The following is an 18,100-nucleotide window of genomic DNA, read 5'->3' on the forward strand; positions in this document are numbered from 1 at the left end:
CAGTTACATTCAGGGTGGCAGGTGCAGCTCAGTACATTTACATTCAACGTGGACAGTCCCAGTTCGGCACAGTAACTTTCAGTTCGGACAGGTTTATTTCAGATCAGATTCATTCAGTGTGGACAGGTCCTTTACAGCACAGATACATTCAGTGTGAACAGTTACAGCTCAGCACAGTTACATTCAGAGTGGACCGGTCTAGATCACCACAGTTAAATTCAGTGTTGAGAGGTCCAGTTCAGCAGAGTTACATTCAGAGTGGACAGATTCATCTCAGTACAGTTACATTCAGTGCGGACAAGTCCAGTACTGCACAGCTACATTCACTGTGGACAGGACCAGTTCAGCACAGTTACATTCAGTGTGGACAGATCCAGTTCAGCACGGTTACATTCAGTGTGGACAGGTCCAGTTAATCAGAGTTTCATTCAGTGTGGACAGGTCCAGTTCAGCACAGTTACGTTCAGTGTGGACAGGCCCAGTTCAGCACGGTTACATTCAGTGTGGACAGGTCCAGTTCAGCACAGTTACATTCAGTGTGGATAGGTTCAGTTGAGCACGGTATATTCACTGTGGACAGGTCGAGTTCAGCACAGTTACATTCACTGTGGACAGGTTCCGTTCAGCACGGCTATATTCAGTGTGGACAGGTCCAGTTCATCAGAATTACATTCACTTTGGACAGGCCCAGTTCAGCACAGTTACATTCACTGCGGACAGGTTCCGTTCAGCACGGCTATATTCAGTGTGGACAGGTCCAGTTCATCTGAGTAACATTCAGACTGGACAGCTCCAAATCAGTACAGTTATATTCAGTGTGAACAGGTCCAGTTCAGCACAGTTATATTCAGTGCGGACAGGGCCATTTCAGATGTTACATTCAGTGTGGACAGGTACAGCTCAGTACAGTTACATTCAGAGTGGACAGGTCTGGTTCAGCAGAGTTAAATTCAATGTGGGCCGGTCCACTTCTGCACAGGTACATTCAGTGTGGACATGTCCAGTTCAGCACAGATACATCATTGTGGACAGTTCCAGTTCAGCACAGTTGCAATCAGTGTTGAGAGGTCCATTCAGCACATTTACATTCAGATTGAACAGGTCCTGCTCAGGACAGTTAAATTTAGTGCAGACAAATCCAGTTCTGCACAGCTGCATTCAGTGTGTACAGGACCAGTTCAGCACAGTTACAATCAGTGTTTAGAGGTCCATTCAGCACAGTTGCATTCAATGTGGATAGACCCAGTTCAGCACAGAAACATACAGCGTGGACAGGCCCAGTGCAGCAGAGTTACATTCAGTGTGGACAGGTCCAGTTGAGCCTGGTACAATCACTGTGGACAGGTCCATTTCAGCACGGTTACATTCTATGTGGACTGGTCCAGTTCAGCACAGTTTCATTCAGTGTGGACTGGTCTATTTTAGCACAGTTACAGTCATTGTGGACAGGTCCAGTTGAGCACGGTACGATCACCGTGGACAGGTCCAGTTCAGCGTGGTTACAATCAGTGTGCACAGGTCCAGTTCAGCATAGAAATATTCATTGTGGACAGGTCCAGTTTAGCAAAGTTACATTCAGTGTGGACAGGCCCAGTTCAGCAGAGTTACATTCAGAGCGGACAGGGTCAGCTCAGTACAGTTACATTCAGTGCGGACAAGTCCAGTTCTGCACAGCTACATTCACTGTGGACAGGTCCAGTTCAGCACGGTTACAATCAGTGTGGACAGGTCCAGTTAAGCAGTTACATTCAGTGTGGACAGATACAGTTCAGCACGGTTACATTCAGTGCGGACAGGTCCAGTTAATCAGAGATTCATTCAGTGTGGACAGGTCCACTTCAGCACAGTTACATTCAGTGTGGACAGGCCCAGTTCTGCACGGTTACATTCAGTGTGGATAGGTCCAGTTCAGCACAGTTACATTCAGTGTAGATAGGTTCAGTTGAGCACGGTATATTCACTGTGGACAGGTCTTGTTCAGCACGGCTATATTCAGTGTGCAGAAGTCCAGTTAATCAGAATTACATTCAGTGTGGACAGGCCCATTTCAGCACAGTTACATTCAATGTGGACATTTCCCATTCAGCACGGCTATATGCAGTTTGGACAGGTCCAGTTCATCTGAGTTACATTCAATGTGGAAGGTCCAATTCAGCACAGTTACATTCAGTGTGGACAGGTAAAGCTCAGCACAGTTACATTCAGTGTGGACAGGTCCAAATCAGTACAGTTATATTCAGTGATGACAGGTCCAGTTCAGCACAGTTAGATTCAGTGCGGACAGGGCCAGTTCAGCTATTACATTCAGTGTGGACAGGTACAGCTCAGTACAGTTACATTCAGAGTGGACAGGTCTGGTACAGCACAGTTAAATTCAATGTGGACTGGTCCAGTTCAGCACAATTGCATTCAGTGTGGACATGTCCATTTCAGCACAGATACATCATTGTGGACAGTTCCAGTTCAGCACAGTTACATTCAGTGTGGACCGGTCCAGATCAGCAAAGTTACAACCAGTGTTGAGAGGTCCATTCAGCAATGTTACATTCAGATTCAACAGGACCAGTTCAGGACAGTTACATTTAGTGCAGCCATTCTAGTTCTGCACAGCTACATTCAGTGTGGACAGGTCCAGTTCAGCACAGTTACAATCAGTGTGGAGAGCTCCATTCAGCACAGTTACATACAGCTTGGACAGGTCCAGTTCAGCACAGGTACATACAGTGTGGACAGGTCCAGTGCAGCACAGTTACATTCAGTGAGGACAGGTCAAGTTGAGTCGGTACAATCACTGTGGACACGTCCATTTCAGCACGGTTACAATCTGTGTGGACAGGTCCAGTTCAGCACAGTTTCATTTAGTGTGGACTGGTCTATTTTAGCACAGTTACATTCAGTGTGGCCAGGTCCAGTTCAGCAAGGTATGATCACTGTGGACAGGTCCAGTTCAGCGTAGTTACAATCAATGTGCACAGGACCAGTTCAGCACAGATACACTCAGTGTGGACAGGTCCAGTTTAGCAAAGATACATTCAGTTTGGACCGGACCAGTCCAGCACAGTTACATTCAGTGTGGACAGCCCCAGATCAGCACAGTTACATCCATCGTGCACAGGTCCAGTTCAGCAGATTTACATTCAGTTCGGACAGGTCCAATTCAGCACAGTTACATTCAGTTTGGACCGGAACAGTTCAGCACAGTTACATTCAGCGTGGACAGGTCCAGACTCAGTACAGTTATCTTCAGAGTGGACAGGTCCAGTTCAGCACAGTTACATTCAGCGTGGACAGGTCCAGCTCAGTACAGTTATCTTCAGAGTGTACAGGACCAGTTCCACACAGTTACATCTATTGTGCACAGGGCCTGTTCAGCAAAGTAACATTCAGTGCAGACAGGTCCAATTCAGCACAGTTATATTCAGTCTGGTCAGCTCCAGTTCAGCACAGTTAAATTTATAGTGGGCAGGTCCAGCTCAGTACAGTTACATACAGTGTGGTCAGGTCCAGCTTAGCACAGTTACATTCAGCGTGGACGGGTCCAGCTCAATGCAGTTCCATTCAGAGTGGACATGTCCAGCTCAGTACAGTTACATTCAGTGTGGACAGGTCCAGCACAGTAGAGTTATATTCAGTTTGGACAGGTCCAGTTCAGCACGGTTACAATCAGTGCGGACAGGGCCAGTTCTGCTTTTACTTTCAGAGTGGGCAGGTCCAGCTCAGTGCAATTACATTCATTGTGGACAGTTCCAATTCAGCACACCAACATTCAGTGAGGTCAGTTCCAGTTCTGCACAGATACATTCAGGTGGACAGGTCAAGTTCAGCACAGTTAAATTCAGTGTGGATAGATCCAGTTGAACATGGTACAATCACTGTGGACAAGTCCAGTTCAGCACAGTTACATTCAGTGTGGACCGGTCCAGTCCAGTACGGTTACATTCAGTGTGGACAGATCCAGTTCATCAGAGTTACATTCAGTGTGGACAGGCCCAGTTCAGCACTCTTACATTCAGTGTGGACAGGCCCAGATCAGCACAGTTACATTCAGTGTGGACCAGTCCTGCTCAGCAGAGTTACATCCATTGTACACACGTCCAATACAGCAAAGTTACATTCAGTGCAGACAGGCCCAATTCAGCACAGTTACATTCAGTGTGGACAGGTCCAGTTCAGCACAATTACATCCATTGTACAGACGTCCAATACAGCAGTGTTACATACAGTGTGTTCAGGCCCAGTTCAGCACAGTTCCATTCAGTGTGGACAGGTCCAGCTCAGTACAGTTTCATTCAGAGTGGACAGGGCTAGCGCTGTTGAGTTACATTTGTAGGGTTTCACAAGAATTTCGAAAACGTCCACAGCTCCGAAGACTATTTTTGCTGAAAGAAAAACCTGGGTAGAATATACCTTTAAAAATCCAGGGATCAAAATGGCCGTCTGACCTCGTGGCAGAAAACAAAAGACAGTCTGCCTGTATCTCTTCAAGCACGGGCTGACAAAAAGGATTTGAAATCACCAGATGTGTGAATGCATGAAGTACATAAAACAATCAATCAATTGCAGTTTAGGCAGTTTCACCACAGGATAATGGATGTTGGTTTACTCAAAGGCTTAAACACTTAAAGCTGTCAATCAATTGCAATTGGCCATGACCGCAGGACAATGGGATGTTTACACTAACCTCCAAGGACTGTTTACCCAGCAATTAAGGATACAGCCATGTTATTTTCAAACTGAGAGAGATTTATTCAAACCCATCACAATGAATGGGGACAGATCGATTCCCTTTTGTATAGCCCAGATACATCCAGATTTGGGCGTGAAGATTTCGGCTCCAAATGGGGTATAAAAATAGCTTCTCAGGAAGCCATCGTTCTCTCTCTCTCTGCCGCCTCGCCTCCATGCTCTGCCTGCAAGGAAGAACAACTCGACAGCCCGCCCAAAGGTGTGGAATACCAGCAGTTACTTTTAAACACTGGGGTAGCTCCATTTCAGGGTGGTGAAAAATCAAAGACCGCAAGGGCACGGAGCAGGCATTCTCCGGTGAGCATAGTTTTTCTGGCCCTTCACAAGGCAACTTAGATAGATATTTAGGGATGGGAATTCAGGGGATTTTTTGTTAAATTGTGATTTTAGTCAATTTTCCCTCGTTGTGTCCGTTCTCTCCTCCCCTATTAAGTACTAAGCAAAGGTGCTGTAGTAAGCAAAGTGCACTGTATTAAAGGTGTGCTGCACTAGATAAAAGTGCTGTATTTAAATAACAGATTGTTACACTAAGCAAAAGAGTGCTGTAGTAGACAAAAAGTGTACTGTGTTAAGTAAAAGTGTTGTATTAAGCATAGGAGTGCTGTATTGATTATTGTCAATATATGTCTTTTTATTTCAATAAATACAGGTCTATTTTGCACCCAACCACGTCTCGTTTTGTCTACATCGCTGCTGAGTAAGTCCAGCGGTCAGAACCAGGAAAGGCGAGTGATTCGAAACCACACGGGGCTCTGGAGCAGCTCAGAGACTTCTGACTAGCCCCAACCCCAATTAATTCCTACCAAATGGCGAACGCAGCAGGAATGTCGGCAACGGGATGCGATGTAGCAGATGGTGGATTGGGTCTGGAGAGAGCAGAAGTTATGGTTTATCTTTTTATCAACCCACTGATCTGTTTGTGGTTAGGTGCCCGCAGGTTTGGGGAAGTTACCTGCAGGCTTAGGGAATCTAGAGCAGAGAGTTCGGATAGGGAAAGGGAGCTTGAAGAATACCACGCCAAGTTGGAGCGCCTGGTGGTCCAGTTTAGTGAGGGCAAAAGCCACAGGAGGCACGAGTCAGAGTACGTGGAGTGTCTAGTTGCAGAGGCCAAGAGCAATGAGATGAGGGTGCGGGAGGAGAACACTCGCCTCATACAAGAAGTAAAAGAGCAGGAGGAAAAGGTCAGGGAGGTAAAGGCAGCATAAAAGCTGGCCTGCGAGCAAGGGTTTGAGGAAGCAGATCATGGTCCCTGTAGGGAAGAGATAGAAAGCTTGAATATGGCTTTAAAGAGGGCAAAGGGGATGATATGTCTAATCAGCCGGAAGATAGGTCAGTCGGATTTTACCGGCAACCCAAATAAAACCGTCCCAGAGGCAACAACCAGGAAAAGGTTGGTCAGGGAATCAGAGATCCCACGACCGCCACCCAGAGCTCCGAGCTTTCAGGAGCTCTGGCAGCAAAGGGGGATGGAGGATGAGGTGGTCGAGACAGGAATTTCCACCGCCTCAGTCGAGTCACTATTGGAGGCAGTGCGGTCTCTGCTGACTGGCCAGGGGAGAGTAGCAGCCACCACCGGTGCTTTGAACCCATCTGCCCCATCCCACTCCCAGCAATGGCTAAAGCCAGCGCAAACTGTGGACCTGTGTCCCATCGAAAATGCTGAGGGGAGCAGGCCCTACGTTAAGATGAGGGTGAAAACGGGGCAGGGGAGATATTCGGTGGACACTGGAGCTTCCAGCATGGTGGTCCGCTAGAAAGACCTGACCAATTACCCCCGGTCTAACAAGGTCCCATTTCGTTTAATGGGACCCACAGGGAAACAGGCAGCTGGGAGTGAACCAGAGGTCAGAAATCCCCAGTCCGCAGCGGGTACAAGCTCACAGGCTGCACAGGCAGGCGCTGTGGCTTGAGCTTGGGGAGGAGCCATTCGTGACGACTGTAAGTTGTTCAAGCAGGTGGACAGGGAAGTACAGGAAGGGGAAAATAGAATACGAAAGTAAACTTGCAGCAAACATAAAGACAGACTGCAAAAGCTTTTATCGGTATATCAGGAGGAAAAGACTGGTAAAATCCCAAGTCGGTCCCTTGCAGTCCGATTCGGGAGAATATATAATGGAGAATAAGGAAATGGCAGACCAATTAAACTCATACTTTGGTTCTGTTTTCACAAAGGAGGACACAAATAACCTCCCAGGAATATCGACAAACATAGGGACTAATGAGAGGGAGGAGCTGACAGAAATTAGTATCTCTAGGGATATGGTGTTGGGTAAGTTGAGGGGACTGAAGGCCGACAAATCCCCAGGGCCTGATAAACTACATCCTAGGGTATTAAGGAGGTGGCCCTGGAGATAGCAGATGCTCTAAGGATCATCTTCCGGAACTCCATTGACTCGGGAAAAGTACCCGTGGATTGGAGGGTAGCTAATGTTACCCCAATATTTAAAAAGGGGGGTAGAGAGAAAGCAGGGAATTATAGACCAGTAAGCCTTACATCGGTTGTGGGCAAAATGCTAGAGTCCATTATTAAGGATAAAATAGCGGAGCACTTGACAAATGGGGAAAGGATCGGACAGAGTCAACATGGATTTACAAAGGGTAAATCGTGTTTGACTAATCTGCTGGAATTTTTTGAGGAAGTAACTGGTAAAATAGATGGGGGAGAGCCAGTGGATGTGGTGTACCTTGACTTCCAGAAAGCCTTCGATAAGGTTCCACACAAAAGATTATCATGCAAAATTAAGGCTCATGGGATTGGGGGCAAAGTATTAACGTGGATAGAGAACTGGCTGGCGGATAGAAAACAGAGAGTTGGAATAAACGGCTCGTTTTCGGAGTGGCAGGCAGTGACCAGCGGGGTGCCGCAAGGATCTGTCCTGGGACCCCAGCTGTTCACAATATATATAAATGATCTGGATCAGGGAATTGGATGCAATATTTCCAAATTCGCTGACGACACTAAACTAGGAGGAGGGGTGGGCTCTGATGAGGATGTCAGGAGGCTACAGTGCGATTTGGACAGGTTGGGGGAATGGGCGGATACGTGGCAGATGCACTATAATGTGGATAAATGCGAGGTTATCCACTTTGGGGGTAAAAAGAGGAGGGTGGATTATTATCTAAATGGCAATAGATTGGGAGATGGGGAAGTGCAGAGGGACCTGGGTGTTCTTGTGCACCAGTCACTGAAGGAGAGCATGCAGGTGCAACAGGCGATTAAGAAGGCAAATGGTATGTTGGCCTTCATATCAAGGGGGTTCGAGTATAGGAATAGGGATACCTTACTACAGCTGTACAAAGTGCTGGTGAGACCGCATCTGGAGTATTGTGTACAGTTTTGGTCGCCCCATCTGCGGAAGGATGTTCTTGCCATGGAAAGAGTGCAACGGCGATTCACCAGGCTGATACCTGGAATGGCGGGAATGACCTACGAGGAGAGATTGAATAGTTTGGGCTTGTACTCACTGGAGTTTAGAAGATTGAGAGGGGATCTCATCGAAACATATAAAATTATGGCAGGCCTGGACAGGCTGAATTCAGAGAGAATGTTTCCAATGGCAGGGGAGCACAGAACCAGGGGCCACAGTCTAAAAATAGCGGGCAAATCATTTAAAACAGAGATGAGGAAGAATTTCTTCACTCAAAGAGTGGTGAGCCTGTGGAATTCCCTGCCACAGAGGGCTGTGAAGGCTAATTCAATAAATATTTTCAAGAGAGAATTGGATATATTTCTGAAGGCTAAGGGGATTAAGGGTTACGGAGAAAAGGCGGGGACGGTGTACTGAACTGGTAAGATCAGCTATGATCTCAGACGAAGATCAGCCATGATCTCATTGAATGGCGGAGCAGGATCGAAGGGCCGAATGGCCTACTCCTGTTCCTATCTCTATGTTTTCTATGTTTACAGTTCTGGGACCCCTGTAGAGCCGGCCCGGTAGCAACAATCCCGGACAAGGGAAGCAGACAGGGGATAGCTTTGGCCCCGGATGAAAAGCATGTCCAAGCACAAGATTCCACGTTAAAGGCCGCCCTGTTGAGGGATAAGGATTTTGTACAGGATTACTGGCAGGCTGCCAGTTATATCAAACAATGCAGGTTGTTTGAGCCGGGGGCAGGGAAACAGGCAGCTGGGATTGCACCTGAGATTAGAAAGCCTCAGCCTGCAGTGCGTACACACACACAGACTGCACACGCAGGCGCAGTCACGTGTGTGAGAGTAGAAGTTCCCCAGCACTTGGCCCGAGCAATTCCCCCTCGCTTGTGGGACTCCGGGGAGGAGCCTGAACCAGGTTTTAGACCTGAAGGGGAAGGCTCTCAGCCACCGGCAGCCTGTGGCAAGGTATTGCCTGTCCCAATCCCTGGTTTGGGAAGGGAGGGACCCGAAGGAGGAGGTCCCCAGCCAGCAAGGAGTGTGACTCGAGCTAACGGTCTGCTCGCCGGGGTAGCCCCACCAGCGACACTCCCTAGGAGATCTCTTCGGTTACCCCAGCCCAAGAAAGTATGGTCCCCCACTTTCTAGTGGAATAGGGTGGTCTCCCGTTTCAGGGAGTAGCCAAAAGGCTGAAGTCACCAACCAGCAGCCATAAGCTGCGAGGGACAAGCAGAGGTTGGAATCAGTCCAGCCACACCACAGGGAGCAGCCTGTGGCAGCCCAAACTGGGATTAGGCTGGCCGCCCGGAGACGGGCGGCGCTTGCATATGGCTTGTTCAAGTAATGTGTATAGAGAACTAAGGTAGAACATATTAATTTTAATTTTATATTGCAATTCAATAGTGGTAATTATTAGTGTATAAGTTTTAAGTATGGAACCGTTCCAGAGTGTCTATGTGAGTCGAGGTTGCGGGACCTGATCACACTCCCCCGAGCCAGGCGACCTGGCTAGATGTTTTTTTTTGTCTTTTTCAGAGTTCCAGAACCTATAGTGGTCCATCGTGTTTTTGGGAGATTCGGGAAAGGAAGCACCCCTAGCCCATGAAGGAAGGGTTATTCAGGAGGCAGATGCCCACAACATTTAAACTGTTCTTGGAAATTCGATTAAGATTAAAAGTCTACAAAAGGCTTGTTAAATATTTTTTATATCTTGTATTATGTACTGGTCCCAACTACAAAGGAATAAATGTGTGAATTTAGTTCCGAACTGAGAGATTGTACTACTTGTTTGCAGTTAAGTGAATAAATTGCATATGCCAATGAATTGTTTTGTTTGCAGATTGTGAAAATTTGAAAAACATTTATGGCTGAAGAATAGTGCCACCAATAAAGTATCAGGCAATTGCATTTTAATAAAAAAAGGGGGAAGCTCGTTTAATTCCATTTATATTTTTAACAGATATGTTTTGGCTTGGTGGTAATCCCATTGAAGATGCCGTATCGTGTTAAAAACTTTATCACAAGTGGTGCAAGGGCATTGGAACCCCTCCGTGCTTGAATTATTCTGAATACAAGTGGTGCAGGGGCATTGGACCCCCTCCATGCTTTAATTATAGTGAATACAAGTTGTGCAGGGGCGTTGCATCCCCTCCGTGGTTTGATTATTTAACTAATCTTGTTTTTCGGTCGATAGATGCCTACTGTGTACTGCGGTTCTATCTGGGTATGGGAAATGGAGGTGTCGGGGATCAAAGATAGATCTAGATAAGTATAAGGGAAGGTTGTTTGTGGGGGGTCAGAAATTATTGCTCACCTTTGGACATTATACTACAAGCAAGTTTTTGTATCCGATGGGGGACTGTAGGGTTTCTCAAGAATTTCGAAAATCTCTACAGCTCCGAAGACTATTTTTGATGAAAGAAAAACCTGGGTAGAATATATCTTTAAAAATCCAGGGATCATAATGGCCGTCAGACCTCGTGGCAGAAGGCAAAAGACAGTCTGCCTGTATCTCTTCAAGCACGGGCTGACAAAAAGGACTTGAAATCACCAGCCTGTGTAAATGCATGAAGTACATAAAACTGTCAATCAATTGCAGTTTAGGCGATTTCACCACAGGACAATGGGTGTTTGTTTACTCAAAGGCTTAAACACTTAAAGATGTCAATCAATTGAGGCTGGGCGTGACTGCAGGACAATCAGAAGTTTACACTAACCTCCAAGGACTGTTTCTCCAGCAATTAAGGATACAGACATGTTTTTTTCAAACTGAGACTGCTTTATTCAAACTGATCACAATGAATGGCCGTACATTCAAAAACCCATCACAATGAATGGGGATACATTCAAAAACCGAACACAATGGCCCAGTAATTCCGTTCCAAACGCGTGAGTACGGTCGGGGTACTCACACGTCTGGCCGGAGGAAATGCTGGTTTTCAGCATGCACAGCGCATGCGGGGAAAACCGGCATTTCCTGTCCTCTGAACGAAGTGGTTCAGAGGCACAGCGCGTGCGACTGCACAGGGAGCACGTGCGCAGTGAACTTCGTCGATTTCATTCATGGATTCAGTGAGGTTAAGTCCTTACAACTTACACATGAAGAAAGCATGAGTAAAGTTGCTCCAGAGGCTGCGGAGGAAGATATATTTTATCGTGGAGCTTCTGAAAGGCAATATTTTTGTTTGGGAAAGGGAGGAAAGTTATTTTAAGAAATGATGAGGTAAGTTTTAAAGTTTAATTTTTTTTTAACGGGTTTTCAGTACTGTAGGTACAAGGAGCAGTTGTGGCTGTGTGAATTTAATTTGCTGTGTTTATTAAATGTGAAAATGACTGTTCTAAAATGAATAATGTAACATTTCCAACATTTTTAAGAAAGAACCTTTTCATCAGTAAGTAATATGTATGTATGTCCGTATATATTCCTTTACGTATATGTATGTATGTATATATTCCTTTACTTATGTGTATGAATGTATGTATTTAATTATGACTTTGAGAGAAAGTAACTTATTGGAAAATCATCTCGGGCTGTGAAATTGATCAGGCGGGCATGATGTATTACCAAGACGATAACGTGTTTCTCCTGCCATAGGCCGGGGTGATTTTCTAGCCAGTCACTTCATTAAAATTACTTTAACAACTCTTTCCATTTCTTCCTTGCAAGGACGTCTGTGTAAGCAGGAGGCCTGTGAGCGAGAAAAATGCCCGGGAACTGCTAGTTGCCAACACCTTCACGAGCTATTGGCGCCTTGTACCTCCACCTCCACCCGCAAGGCAAAGAAAGGAGCAGACTCAATTTAAAGTGAAGCAGTGAACTTTTATTGCATCATAAAACAGTTTTCAGGGTCAGTTTTGATGTAGATAGTTTATAACTTTAAAATGTTAACTAGCTATTTCCTGCTTTTCAAACATTTGTAAACATGAATAGTTCAGAAAAAAATGTGTTAACATTTTAAGGGACTTTTTCTGTTTTCTTAGTGCAATAAAGTCATTCAAGGTGGAAACTAGCTATGTTCTAATTTTCAAACAGTTGTTGTAAAAATACTTTGGATGCAATAAAAGTTGCTAATTTTTTTCAAACTCCCGACAGGCTGCACTGTTTAAAGGAAAAGGTTACATATCCTTTCAGTCACAAATATACATTTCAATGAAAACAGCAAACACAACATTTTACATGTCAATAAAATGAAAAATTTAACAATTTCACGATTTGCCCCCTCGCATCTGCGACTGAGGGTCCAAGGAGGTGCATTGCGCAAGAGGTCATCGTCGTACGTATCCTCACACTGTTCCCTTTTGGGAACTGTATGAAGTGGTGGAAGAATTTCTGGCAAAGTTAACGCTCCTTCCGTGACCATAACCATCTTCATACCAGACATTTGGGTGGTTAGTCCTCCACGCCAGGGTTTTATGGGCACCCACATCCCACCTGGGGCGGGGGGCACCCACACCCACGGACGCAAGTATCCCGCTGGATGTCCACCCAGAATTTATAGTTGAAGCTCCGACTCCACTTTCCGGGACTGTCTGGAGCGGGGTTCGAAACCCTACTCCTTCTGGCCCAGCGGCGGGGATGCTTACCGCTATGCAAAAGGCCCACTCCGCACAAAAGGTGACAACCATACGTTTCCTGTGCCTTTTCCCTCCCCGTGACTGGAGCCCTATGCTGCCACTTGAAAGACCAAGCTATCATCTGTCCTTTTTGCCGCGCCTTGGACTTCTTATTACCAATGATGAGCAGGCGCTGCGCCTCCACCTCTTTGAGGAGATTGCTGAGGTCATCATCAGTTCAATTGTGAGTTCTTTTAATGCCGTGAATTGTGCTCATTCCAGCCATTTCACGTTGCTAATCAGAGTGGGCCTTTGGCGTAGAGGTAGCATCCCCACCGCTGGGCCAGACGGGGTAGTGTTTTGAACCCCGTTCCAGACAGTCCTGGCAAGTGGAGTCAGAGCTCCAACTATAAATTCTGGGTGGACATCCAGTGGGATACTTGCGTCCGCGGGTGTGGGTGCCCCCACACCCTCGTATAGGTTGTGGGAGCCCGTAAATCCCTCCCGCCATAGGACTAACCACCCTAATGGCTGGTACAAAAATGGTTATGGTCACGGAAGGAGCGCTAATCACGTCCATAAATCCTTCCACCACTTCATACACTTCCCCAAAGGGAACAGTGTGAAGACACGTATGACGACGACGTTGCTAATTAAATAAATGGAATGAAAAAAATGCTTTCAGGGCTTTTAAAAGGCTTTAATTCTGTTTAAAACTACTTCAGATTCTTCAAAATAATGTAAACGTTTTTAAAAGTTACCAAAAGCTTCATAAAAATAACAAAAACCTATTTAAAATGCTGCTCTGCATGTAAAAATGCTTTGCAGCTTGTGAGAAACATTGGGAGCCTGTCCTTTTAAACTGAAACCTCACGGGGCGTGTCTCACTTGCATTGCACGCTCCAGGCTTCGCGCTGGCTGCACTCCTGGGCGGCATGACATCAGATGCTGCCCGGGAGTCATCATTTTAAAACAGGAATTCCAGGCGTCCCTGAAGCTCAACGGCCGGCGCGTCGGGTAAGTGCACATCGGGGGCTTGCACGTGCAACAAGCTCCCAATCCAATTTCTGCCCCAATGAATGGGGATACATTCAAATCCCATCACAATGATTGGGGACAGATCGATTCCCTTTTGTATAGCCCAGATACATCCAGATTTGGGTGCGAAGATTTCAGCTCCAAATGGGGTATAAAGATAACTTCTCAGGAAGCCATCGCTCTCTCTCTCTCTGCCGCCTCACCTCCATGCTCTGCCTGCAAGGAAAAACAACTCGGCAGCCCGCCCAAAGGAGTGGGATACCAGCAGTTACTTTTAAACACTGGGTTATCTCCATTTCAGGGTGGTGAAGAATCTAAGACCGCAAGGGCACAGGGCAGGCGTTCCCCGGTGACCATAGATTTTCTGGCCCATCACCAGGCAATTTAGATAGGTATTTAGGGGTGGGAATTAAGGGGAATTGTTGTTAAATTGTGATTTTAGTAAATTTTCCCTCATTGTGTCCGTTCCCTCCTCCGCTATTAAGTATGAGCACTGTACTAAGCAAATGTGCTGTAGTAAGCAAAGTGTACTGCATTAAACGAGTGCTGCACTAGTTAAAAGTGTTGTATTTAAGTAAAGGAGTGTTGCCCTAAGCAAAAGAGTGCTGTAGTAGACAATAAGCTTACTGTGTTAAGTAAAAGTGTTGTATTAAGCATAGGAGTGCTGTATTGATTTTTTTCAATGTATTTCTTTTTATTTCAATAAATACTGGTCTGTTTTGCACCCAATCACGAGTCTCGTTTTGTCTACATTGCTGCTGAATAAGTCCGGCGGTCCAAACCAGGAAAGGGGAGCGATGCAAATCCGCACGGGGCTCTGGAGCAGCTCAGAAAATTCTGACTGGCCAGAGGCAATAAGGCCAAACTCCCATTAATTCCTACACATTCAATGTGGACAGGTCAAGTTCAGCAGTTACATTCAGAATGGACAGGTCCAGCTCAGTACAGTTATATTCAGTGTGGACATGTCCAGTTCAGCACGGTTACATTCAGAGTGGACAGGGCCAGTTCAGCTGTTACTTTCAGAGTGGGCAGGCTCAGCTCAGTATACTTACATTCAGTGTGGAAAGGTTTAGTTCAGCACAGTTACATTCAATGTGGACAGGTCAGTTCAGCACAGTTATATTCATTGCGGACATGTCCAGTTCAGCACAGATAAATTCAGCGTGGACAGGTCCAGTTCAGCACAGATACATTCAGTGTGGACAGGTGCAGTTCAGCACAGATACATTCAGAGTGGACAGGTCCAATTCAGTACAGTCACATTCAATGTGGACAGGTCAATTTCAGCAGTTACATTCAGAGTGGATAGGTCCAGCTCAGTACAGTTATATTCAGTGTGGACGGGTCCAGTTCAGCAGCGTTACATTCAGTACGGACAGGGACTGCTCAGATGTTGCATTCAGAGTGGGCATGCCCAGCTCAGTACAGTTACATTCAGTGTGGACGGGTCCAGTACAGCAAGGTTACAATCAGTGTGGTCAAGTCCAGTTTAGCACAGTGAAATTCAGTATTGACAGGTCCAGTTCAGCACATATACACATTCAGTACGGTCAGGTCCAGTTTTGCACGGATACATTCATGTGTTGAAAGGTCCAGTTCATCAGAGTTGCAATCAATGTGGAGAGGCCCAGCTCAGCACAGTTACATCCATTGTGCACAGGTCCAGTTCAGCAGAGTTACATTCAGTACGGACAGGTCCAGTTCAGCACAGTTACATACAGTGTGGTCAGGTCCAGTTCAGCACTGTTATATTCATTGTGGACAGGTCCAGCTCAGTACAGTTACATTCAGAGTGGACAGGTGTAGCTCAGTATAGTTACATTCAGTGTGGACAGGTCCAGTTCAGCAGTTAGATTCAGGGTGGACAGGTCCAGCTCAGTACAGTTATAGTCACTGTTGACAAGTTCAGTTCAGGACGGTTACATTCAGAGCGGACAGGACCAGTTCAGCTGTTACATTCTGGTTGGCAGGCCCAGCTCAGTACAGTTAGATTCAGTGTGGTCAGGTCAAGTTCAGCAAAGTTGGGCAGTTCCAGCTCAATACAGTTAAATACAGTGTGGTCAGGTCCAGTTCAGCACAGTTACATTCAGTGTGGACTGGTCCAGCTCAGTTCATTTACATTCAGAGCGGACAGGTCCAACTCAGTTCTGTTATATTAGCCCTGAAATTAGGATCGGGAGCTTGCCGTGCGTGCAAGCCCCCGATCTGCACTGACCCTGCGCGCTGACATCTGAAGCCTGGGCCTGCTTGCATTTCCTGTCACTGGCCCAGTTCAGATGTCGGTGCGAAATGCTTGCCTGATCCAGTGGCATAGTTAGTGCGATGTGCCGGCTGGGATCAGGTGAGCACCCTGCAGCCAATCAGGGGAGGGGAAACTCATTCATGATTTTTATAGGAAAGACTGTCAAACTCATGAAAAGTACGGGCGCCCAAAAGACTAGTTTAACTTTAATTAAAATTTTAAAAAACATCCCAATAATTAATAAAACTATAAATAAATTTAAAAAACTATTTATAACAAATAATAACATTTTTGAATAAAACTATTTTTTACGAATTCTGGTCTAAAAATAAAATTACCTTACTGTACAGTCCTTATAAACAATGAAGCTGTGGAAAAAATGTAATAATTTTAAACAATAGACCACTTACATTCCAGAATCCACTACTTACGCCTCCTTTTTTCATGTCCAAAAAGTCCAGGCCCTTGCACATGCTCAAACCTGTCAAAACGAAGGAAGTTCAACGCGTGCTCGCAGAGTCCTGCGCGCACGCGTTGGACCTCTTAACCCCTTAGTTCGATGGAGATGAAAGGCCGGTTTCTCACGCATGCACTGTGAATGCTGGAATCCGGCAATTCCTCTGGCCACACGCGTGAGTACACCATCCATAGTCACGCGTTGGGAACGGAATTACAGGCCCATTCAGTTTGGACAGGTCCAGTTAAGCACGGTTACATTCAGAGCAGACAGGGCCAGTTCAGCTGTTACTTTCAGAGTGGGCAGGTCCAGCTCAGTACAGTTACATTCAGTGTGGACAAGTCTAGTTCAGCACAGTTAAATTCAATGTGGACAGGTGCAGTTCAGCACAGTTACATTCAGTGTGGACATGACCAGTTCAGCACAGGTACATTCAGTGTGGACAGGTGCAGTTCAGCTCAGTTACATTCAGTGTGGACCGGTCCAGATCAGCAAAGTTATATTCAGTGTTATGAGGTCCAGTTGAGGCTGGTACAATCACTATGGACAGGTGCAGTGTAGCAAGGTTTCAATCTGTGTGGACAGGGCCAGTTCAGTACAGATACATTCAGAGTGGATAGGTTCAGTTGAGCCCGGTACAATCACTATGGACAGGTGCAGTTCAGCTCAGTTACATTCAGAGTGGACAGGTCCAGCTCAGTACAGATACATTCCGTGCGGACAAGTCCTGTTCTGCACAGCTACTTTCAGAGTGGACAGTTCCATTTTAGCACAGTTGCAGTCAGTGTGGACAGATCCAGTTCAGCACAGTTTCATTCAGTGTGGTCAGGTCCATTTTAGCACAGTTACAGTCAGTGCACACAGGTCCAGTTCAGCATGATAGCAAAATACTGCAGATGTTGGAAATCCGAAATAACAAAAGAAAATGCTGGAAAAACTCAGCAGGTCAGGCAACATCCGTGAAGAGAAATTTGAGTTGACGTTTCGGGTTGGACCTTTCTTCAAAACTGGAAAGGAAAGAAACTAGATCGACTTCTCCGTCTCCATCTCTGCGGATAGGTTATCGACCAATATTCACTACAAGCCCACTGACTCCCACAGCTACCTGGATTACACTTCCTCCCACCCCGCTTCCTGTAAGGACTCTATTCCATTCTCCCAGTTTCTCCGCCTCCGCCGTATCTGCTCCGACGATGCGACCTTCCACACCAGTGCTTCAGACATGTCTTCCTTTTTCCGCAACCGAGGGTTCCCCTCTACCGTGGTTGACGCTGCCCTCGACCGTGTCAGTTCTATCTCCCGCACTTCTGCCCTCACCCCTGCCCCTCCCTCCCGGAACCACGATAGGGTCCCCCTTGTCCTCACCTTTCACCCCACCAGCTTCCACATTCAACGGATCATCCTCCGGCATTTCCGCTACCTCCAAAGTGGTCCCACCACCAAACGCATCTTCCCCTCCCCTCCCCTTTCAGCATTCCGCAGGGACCGCTCCCTCCGAGACACCCTAGTCCACTCCTCTATCACCCCAAACAGCCCTTCCCCTTCGCCTGGCACCTTCCCGTGCAAGCGGAGGAGATGTAACACCTGCCCCTATACCTCCCCCCTTCCCACTGCCCAGGGCCCCAAACACTCCTTCCAGGTGAAACAGCGATTTACTTGTACTTCTCGCAATCTAGTATACTGTATTCGC

This window comes from Somniosus microcephalus, chromosome 4, assembly GCF_052327205.1.
Source record: "Somniosus microcephalus isolate GS21.2 chromosome 4, FLI_Smic_1.0, whole genome shotgun sequence".
NCBI classification, from domain to species: Eukaryota; Metazoa; Chordata; class Chondrichthyes; order Squaliformes; family Somniosidae; genus Somniosus; species Somniosus microcephalus.